Consider the following 9,288-nt stretch of genomic DNA (forward strand, 5'->3'; position numbering starts at 1 on the left):
ATAGAGCCACTCTGATTGGTCAGAGCTGCACAACTCTGAGTGGATGGGGAAAATCCTCAGTCCTGTTGGTTGAAATAGGATTCTGGAACTCCTTTATAAGGGCTGGTTTAGATGGCAGAAACCAGTGCAGGCTCCTCAGTGAAGTGCAGAGACTCCTGTGCAGAAATGGCTGCAAGGCATTAATTTTTTTTTTTTTTTAATTTGACCGCAGTTAGCCCTTTTTAGTAGGTGTCTTTTTTCTCAGGGGTCACAACAGGTTCTACTACTACTTTTGTCTAAGGACAGATGGAGGCTTAGAAAGAGTAAGTCACTTGACCAAAGTCACAGCAAGTTCAAAAGCTGAAATCTGGGACTAAGTTTTACCATATGCCCTTCTTCTACCACTACATCAAGCTTTCCTGAAGCTTCATATATCATCTCCTCCTTGAAATCTGCGATAGTCAAGCACTTTAGTTGCCACTTAGGAACCTGTTACTAGATGCCTAAGTAACTGTGTTAAACAAGCTGAGTTCTGGCCCTATCTTTGCCATGTGCTTCCTGAGTAACAGCACAAATTATTCCCCGCTGGGAATAATTTCCTTTTCTGTCAAATGAAGGTGTTGAGTGACTTCCACGGGGGTTTACAGCTTTGGCATTTAATGCCCGTTTGCTAATAGGGGAGCAGGGAAGAGCTACATTAACAGAAACCCTAGGCTCCCAGGACGCGGCTGTCTGCTTTCCTTTCTGGACCTCGGCTAAACATACAAATTCAAACTACCTTAAAAAGTCCTTTGCCCTTGGGGGGGAGGATCTAAAGTTTCCAGAGCCTTGAGTTCTTTCTAGCCATAATATTTCATTTATTTTGAAGTTTAAAATGATAGTTGAAGAGCCTACCTCGCCTATTGATCACCACTAGGAACTGGAGAGTAGACTACAAGCAAGGACTAAAGGCCTCTGAACAAGAAATGAGTCAAAACTTGAAGCGGCAACACTCCCGGGGTGGCTTTCGATTGCTTTTCCTCTTTCCTCTCATGACTCTGCTCCGAAGTCAGGCCTCGGTGAGAGCTGCAGTGCAGAGCCAGGAGACACCCCAAATTCCGGCCAGAGGAACCCGGCAAAGGGACCCCTGCGGCGGGAGAGTGCAGGGGCCTGGCAGATGGAGCTGGAGAAGGGGCGCCCTCCCAGGCTGAGCTCAGGGCCCTGGCGGCCCCGGAGCTGCACAGCCTGCCCCTGCCTGAAACAGCACAGCGAGGAGGGAAGCCCTTTAAAATTAGAAAGCTGTCTTTGTCCTATCAGCCAAAAAGTATCCCCTTGTGCCTCTTATTCCAAAAAGGGCTTATAGCAGCTCACGGGGACAGACTCAATTTAAAAAGAAGAAAGAGGACTTCCGGTCAAGATGGCAGTGAAGGTGAACATGGTGTCGCCTCCTCCCACAACCACACCAAAATGACAACTAAACTACAGAACAAGCATCCTTCAGAACCACCTGACATCGAGCTGAATGGCAGTCCTACAACTACGAGATTAAAGAAGCCACATGGAGACTGGGAGGAGGGCGGAGGGCACAGGCTGCTCCCACACCCACGTGTGGCGGATAAAAATCAGGAGGACACCTCGGCTGGGAAGGTCCTCCCTGAGGACTGAGGGGTCCCCGTCCCACACCAGGAGCCCCGCTCAGGGTTCCAGGGCCAGCAAGAGAGTCCCCATCACTTCTGGCTGGAAAAACCAGCGGGAACTGAGGCTGAGGGAGGCTGAGGCTTCTGGAGCCCCAGGTAGCTCCTCTTAAAGGGCCCGCGCACGGACTTACTTGGCCTTGCACCCTCCAGGCTCCAGCATGGGGAAGGCAACTTGAAAAGCACCAGAGACATACAGGGAAGAACTGAGCTGTTTGGCATTGGGGTGAGCGCTGGAGATGCAGCTCTCTCCTGGACAGATGTGCTGGTGGAGGCCCTTGTTCCTTTGGTGAGCCCTCCCCCATGAGACTGGCAGATAGCTGCCTTATCTGGGACTCCAGCTACCTGGCTCACACTGTTTGCCCCCCCACACCCCTTAATTCCCTGAGGCCCTGTCCCAACTAAAGTTGGGACCCACCAAAGCTGTTCCCAGTGGCTTTAACATAGGATTGGCCTATTTTGGCTCCTACTTCAGATTTTCCTAAATTCTCCGAAACAAGCAGCATCTGGTCACAGCAAGCCCCATACCTTTGCTAAGTGGCCCCGGGCCTGGCACTAGAAGCAGCCAACCTTGGTTCACAGCTTGGCTCTGCTTGGGCACCTCCAAGCCCAGCACAAGAAGCAGCCATTGGCAGATCCTTTGTAGCTTATGCCTGGTGGCCCCGGGTAGAACACAGGCAGAGGCTGACCTTGCCCCAGAGCCAGCACACCCAGTGGACAGCTTCAGACCATGTCAAAGCACTACCACCCAACCTCCTCCACAAGTGACACACTCCAGGAGTGGACACAGGGGGTACCAGAACCCTGTTGAGTAAGTCTTGCTCTGTGTGTGTGCTCTGCACAGCTGATCCTCCAAGGTAGTCAGAGGTCGGTGATCAGTGAGCACAGCCAGTCCTTGCAGTGGACCAGCCTGAGTAAAACCCTCCCGTTGACAGGCCAACAGCAATCAAGATTCAATTATAACTAAAGGGTATAAAGTCCACACGAGGGGTGCACCTCGAGGGCCCAGCTGGTTGATTAGGGAGGCTGTGCCACTTGACCCTACAGGACACCTACTATAACAGGCCACCCTAGGAGGCCTAGGAGACATAGCAACTCTACCTAATACATAGAAACAAACACAGAGGCAGCCAAAATGAGTAGACAAAGAAAAATGTCCCAAATGAAAGAAGACAACTAAACTCCAGGAAAATAACTAAATGAAATGGAGATAAGCAATCTAACAGATGCAGAGTTCAAAATACTGTTTATAAGGATGCCTGATGAACTTAGTGAGGGCCTCAAGAGCATAATAAAGGACCAGTCAGAAATGAAGGATGCACTGAAATAAAGAATAATTTAAAGGTAATCAATAGTAGAGTAGGTGAAGTCAAGAAGCAAACCGTCAATTTGGAATATAAGGAAGCAAAAAACACCCAATCAGAACAACAAAAAGAAAACAGAATCCGAAAAAATGAGGATAGTAATAAGGAGCCTCTAGGACAACTTCAAGAGAACCAACATTCGCATCATGGGAGTGCCAGAGGAAAAGAGAGAGGGAAAGAAATTAAAAACCTATTTGAAAAAATAATGACAGAAAACTTTCCTAACTTGGTAAAGGAAACAGACATACAAGTCCAGGAAGCACAGAGAGTCCCAAACAAGATGAACCCAAAGAGGCCCACACGAAGACACATCATAATCAAAATGGGAAAGGTTAAAGACAAAGAGAGAATTTTAAAAGCAGCAAGAGAAAAACAGTTAGTTACCTACAAGGAAATCCCATAAGGCTGTTAACTGATTTCTCGAAAGAAACCTTGCAGGCCAGAAGGGAGTGGCAAGAAATATTCAAAGTGATGAAAAGCAAGAACCTACAACCAGATGTCCGAGGGAGGGGCCACTGTCTCTCCCCAGAGCCCTGGGAAGGATCAAGATGGCCACCATCCTGCGTGGCTGGAACTCAGCAAAAGCTCTGAGCCCCCTCCAAATCCCAAGTGTCCTCACACAGTTCCAGTCCAGTCTTCCCTCCCTCTGCCAGAGCCCAAAGAGTATGAAGGTGAGCAAGAGCCAGGTCCCTGCCCACATGTGAACTGGGGAAGTAGGAGATACAGACCAGCACTGCAACTCCAGAGTGGCTAGTGCTATGAAGGAAGTAAAACATGTCTCTGTGGAGGAGAACCTGGAGCAGCTGCATGCTGTGTGTCACTGGATCGTGTAGTAAACTGGGGAAAAGTGTTCCAGGCAGAGGCACAGCCTGGGTCTAACACAAGGCAGGCATGAACTCAATGAGTTTGCAGGATCATGGTATTTATCACATTATATCATGGTTATGTATTTACATGGCTGCCTGCCTAAGCAGAACGTTACGACATACTTCTCATTCATTTTTTTTTTTTTTTTTTTTTTATCCTCACCCGAGGATATTTTTCCATTTTTTGTACAGATAGAGTGGGAGGGAGAGAGAGGAAGGGAGAGAGAGAGAGAAACATCGATGTGAAGGGACACATCGAGTGGCTGCCACCCGCACGACCAACCAGGGCCGGGGACAAACTGCAACCGAAGTACGTGCCCTTAGCGGGAACCGAACCCGGGTCTCTCCGGACCGCAGGCCGACGCTCTAACCGCTGAGCCAAACTGGCCAGGGCCCTCGTTCATTTTTTATTCTTAGTGGCTAACGGAGTTAGAGAGAGATGCTTGACATGTAACATAGATTTAAAAAATGAATGAGTGCACTAAATTCCTTTTCTAGAAGCTGTAAACATGAAGTTTTTTTCCGCTTTATAAAGGTGAAATAAATAATCATCTTACCTAGCACTTAGTATGTTTACTGAAATACACTTCATTTTTCTTTTATTTTAGAGAGAGAAGAAGGGAGAGGGAGAGATAGAAACATCAATGAGAGAGAACATCAATTGGCCACCTCCAGCATGCCCCCCACTGGGGATTTGGTCCACAACCTGGGCATGTGCCCTGACCAAGAATCCAACTGGAGACCTCTTGTTACATGGGTCAATGCTCAACCACTGAGCCATACCAGCTGGGGAAACCAATAGCTTTTTTTTTTTCTATCCTCACCGAGGACATTTTTCCTTTTTTTTTTTTTTTGTTCAGGTAGAGTGAGAGGGAGAGAGAGAGAGAAACATCAATGTGAAAGGGACACATCGAGTGGTTGCCACCCACATGACCCAACCAGGGCCGGGGACAAACTGCAACCGAGGTGCGTGCCCTTAGCGGGAACTGAACCTGGGTTTCTCTGGACTGCAGGCTGACGCTCTAACCGCTGAGCCAAACCGGCCAGGGCTACACTGCATTTTCAACAATCAAAAAAAAAAAGAACCTACAATCAATATTACTCTATCCTGCAAAGCTGTCATTTAGACTCGTTAGACATATAAAGTTTCCCAGACAAGAAAAAGCTAAAGGAGTTCATCGCCACCAAACCAGTATTATATGAAATGTCGAAGGATCTTCTTGAACAAGAAGAAGGAGGAGGAGGAGGAGGAGGAAGAGGAGGAAGAGGAGGAGGAGGAGGAGGAGGAAGAAAATATGAACAATATAATGATAATAAATACATATCTATCAACAACTGAATCTGCAAACAAAGTGAGCAAGTAGAACAGAAACAGACTCATAGATACATATAGAGAACATTTTGTTGGTTGCCAGATGGGAGGAGGGTTGGGGAGAAGAGTGAAAAAGATGAAGGGATTAAGAAGTACAAATTGGTCTTTAGAATGACGAACCTCAAGGGGGAGGTGGGGAGGGAAGAGAGAAACCAAAGAACTGATATGCATATGTGCACAACCAACAGACACAGACAATTGTGTGGGGAAGGTGGGAGGGGGGTGAGAGTGGGGAGGTGGGGGTCAAGGCGGGGGGAAGGAGGGACATCTGTAATATGTTCAACAATAAAGATAAGTTTAAAGCTCTGCTGGTGTAGCTCAGTGGTTGAGCAACAACCCAGGCACTAAGAGGTCGCTGGTTCGATACCCGGTCAGGGCACATGCCCAGGTTGTGGGCCTGATCCCCAGTGAGGGACATGCAGGAGGCAGCCAGTCCATGTTCTCTCTCATCAATGTTTCTATCTCTCTCTCTTTCTCCCTTCCTCTCTCTAAAATCAATAAAGAAAAAAATTAAAGAAAAGATAAGTTTAAAAAAAAAAATAGAATGCAAACTTTATCTGGAACTGTGCCCTGAGGTCCCATTTTTTGCACCTCCTTGGATTTTAACTACCAGCCTCCAATTCTCAGTTCCTATAACCAGATACCAAACCTTCAAAGGCCACAGGACATCAGCTAACGTTTGCAGCTTGAATTCCCTTTTTGTATCTGGAAAACGAGAACTTTTCTTCTCTTTTTTAAGTTCAGCTATATAATTAAAATATTTTTAAAAATAAAAAAGAAGATGAAAGCAAAGAAAAAATTGGAGCAAGGAGAAAATAAAGTTTAGAAATAAATGAATCCAAATGGACCCTGAATAATAGTCAAAGTGGTGTTGCACAAAATGCAGAGAAGCCATGAAGGAGCAGGGTTGGTGTATTAAATATGCTATTAAGAAGTTGATTTGCATCAAACAAGTGTTGGCGAGGGTGTGGAGAAAAGGGGACTCTAGTACACTGCTGGTGGGAATGCAGACTGGTGCGGCCACTATGGAAAACAATATGGTGTCACCTCAAAAAATTAAAAATTGATCTTCCATTTGACCCAGTGATCCCACTTCTAGGAATATACCCTAAGAAGCATAAAACACCAATAAGAAAGAATATATGTACCCCCATCTTTATAGCAGCACTATTTACAATCGCTAAGATCTGGAAACAGCCCAAGTGCCCATCAGTAGACGAATGGATCAAAAAGCTGTGGTACATATACACAATGGAGTACTATGCCACTGTAAGAAAGAAAGATCTCTTATCCTTTGAGACTACATGGAGGGACCTGGAAAGTATCATCCTAAGTGAAACAAGCCAAACAGAGAAAGACAAATTTCATATGATCTCACTGATTTGTGGAATATAATGAACATAACAGTCTGAGGAATGGGGAAGTCCCAGAGACGCGGAAGCGGGGTACAGACTGACAATCCCCTAAGGAGTGGGGAGGTGGGGGAGGGATGAACCACAGAACTTATATGCATGTATGCATGAACAGTGGACATGGACAACAATCTGGGGAAGGGGCAGGGAGGGGAGGAGGAGGGGGGAATCAGTGGGGGGAAAAGGAGAATCATCTGTAACAAAAATTAATCAATAAAAATAAATTAATTAATTAAAAGAAGTTGATTTGCCCAGTCGGTGTGGCTCAGTGGTTGAACATCGACCCATGCACCAAGAGGCTGCCAGTTTGATTCCTGGTCAGGGCACATGCCCAGGTTGTGGGCCCGATCCCGGTGGGGGGCATGCAGGAGATGGCCAATCGATGTTCTCTCTCATCAATGTTTCTATCTCTCTCTCCCACTCTCTTTCTCTCTCTCTCTAAAAATCAATAAAGAAAAAATATTTTTTTAAAAAGTTGATTTTATTAAAAGTATTATTACTTTAAAAAAATTAGAGAAGCCAAGGTGTAAAACTAATATACAACATGAATATCAAAAAGTCATATGCCCATTCTGTGTTACATTGACTAAGGAGCAGATGATAAGTACTCAGTTTGAAAGGGAGTTGTCAGCCAGTGGCAGCTGGACACTGGTCATGGTGGAAGAATTTATGCCACAGAAACAGGACTGCTACCCGTCAGAACTTCCCCCAGGGAGCCAGCCTGCCAGGACACATCTGTGTCAGCTATACGGTGGATAGGAACCAACTAGCCAAGCTACAGGGTAGTGAAAACAAAGAAGGAAATGAAATTAGGTACAAGATTTATTAAGAAATAAAGATGTTCAAGTCACAGAATATTTACTGAAATAGAATATGTGCTCTGCTATAAAGAAAAAGTAGATAGTATCCCAGGTATTAGTATGTGTGAAACTATCCATGTTCTGTGGCCAGACTGTAATAAAATTACAACTTGACAACAAGAGGGTACCTAAAGTTCTCATGGTTTGCAAACTAAGAAAAAATTGATAAATTATATGGGTTTAATGAGCAATCATAAAAGAAATTAACTCATTTAGAATGAGGTAGTAAAAATGTCACATATCAAATTTTGATATGTAACAGTTAAACATAGTTAAAATAGTTCTCAGAAAGAATTGTATAGTTTCAAATACATTTATTAGAACAAGTTAAAAATAAATAACCTAAAAATTCTCAAAAAAAAAAAATCTGTAATAAGGGCAACTAGAAAACCTAAAGAAATAAGAAGGAAATTATAAACATCAGAATAGAAAGCAATTTAATAGAAAACAAAACTATGTAGTAAAGATTCACAAAACCCAAAGCTGCTTCTTAAAAAAATATATATTTGTGAGATATTCAGACTGATTGTGAATATAGGGCCAAAAGGAATGAATAAACAAAATACAGAATGAAAAGAAGGGCATAGCTACAGATATAACAGAAATATGAAACATAAAGGGTTTTATAATGAGTATATGCTAATGAATTCAAAAACCTCTATGAGATGGATAAATTCCTAGAAAACTTTAAGCTACCAAAATTAGCAAGGAGAAATACAAAATTTGACAATGTCAATAAATATTGAAGAAATAGAAAATGTTGCCAAAGGCCTCTGATAAAATAATAATTTTTTTAAAAAGGCCCCGCCCTGGCCAGTATGGCACAGTTGGTTGTAGTGTGGTCCTGTACACCAAACGGCCGTTGGTTCGATTGCCCATCAGAGCACATGCCTAGACTGTGGTTCAATCCCCAGGCCGGTCTGGGCACATGCAGGAAACAACCAATCAATCTCTCTCTCTCTCTCTCTCTCTCTCTCTCTCTCTTCCCCTCCCTCCCCACTTCTTTCCCTCCTTCCTTCCTTTCCTCATTCCCCCTCTCTCTAAAGGAAAAAAAAAAAAAAATCCAAGAAACTGTCCACAAGTAAGGATTATAAAAATGATGCCCAGATGGTTTCATAGGTGAGATACATCAAACATTCAAGTAATAATGCAACTTCTATCCTATGTTTTTTTTGTGTATTTTTGCCAGAAGATAGAAAAAAGATTAAAAGCTGCTCAGTTAATGTTATCAGGCTAGTACAATCTTAATTCCAAACTGATGTCAAGGAAAGATAATAGGCCCATTTCACCTTGAACACAGGTGGGAAGAATAAAAAATTATTTATGAACTGAATTCAACAGTATTAAAAATAATACTAGTAGATCAAGATCAAGTGGAAAATCCTTAGAATGCAAGGATACTTCAATATAATAAAATCTATTATTATAATTTACCATATTCATAGACTAAAAAAGAAAAATCATCTGCTTTTCTCAATTAATAAAGACATTTTATAAAGTTAAATATCAATTTATGATTTGTGAATAACAGTTAAGCAATCAGGAATCAAATTAAAGTTTCTTATCTTGGTGAGGGTTATATTCCAAAAGATCTATGACAAGCAGTATACATAATGGAAAAAAATCTTAGGTGCCCAAGACAAAAATGCTCACTGTAATTACTAGTTAAACCTTAGCAGTGGAGTTCAGCCTAACACCTAAGGAAAGAAAGAGGAAGAAGAGGACTGGATAAAACTATTGTCACTTGAAGATTATATGATCA

This window comes from Molossus molossus, unplaced genomic scaffold (genome assembly GCF_014108415.1).
Source record: "Molossus molossus isolate mMolMol1 unplaced genomic scaffold, mMolMol1.p scaffold_m16_p_8, whole genome shotgun sequence".
In the NCBI taxonomy this organism is placed as follows: Eukaryota; Metazoa; Chordata; class Mammalia; order Chiroptera; family Molossidae; genus Molossus; species Molossus molossus.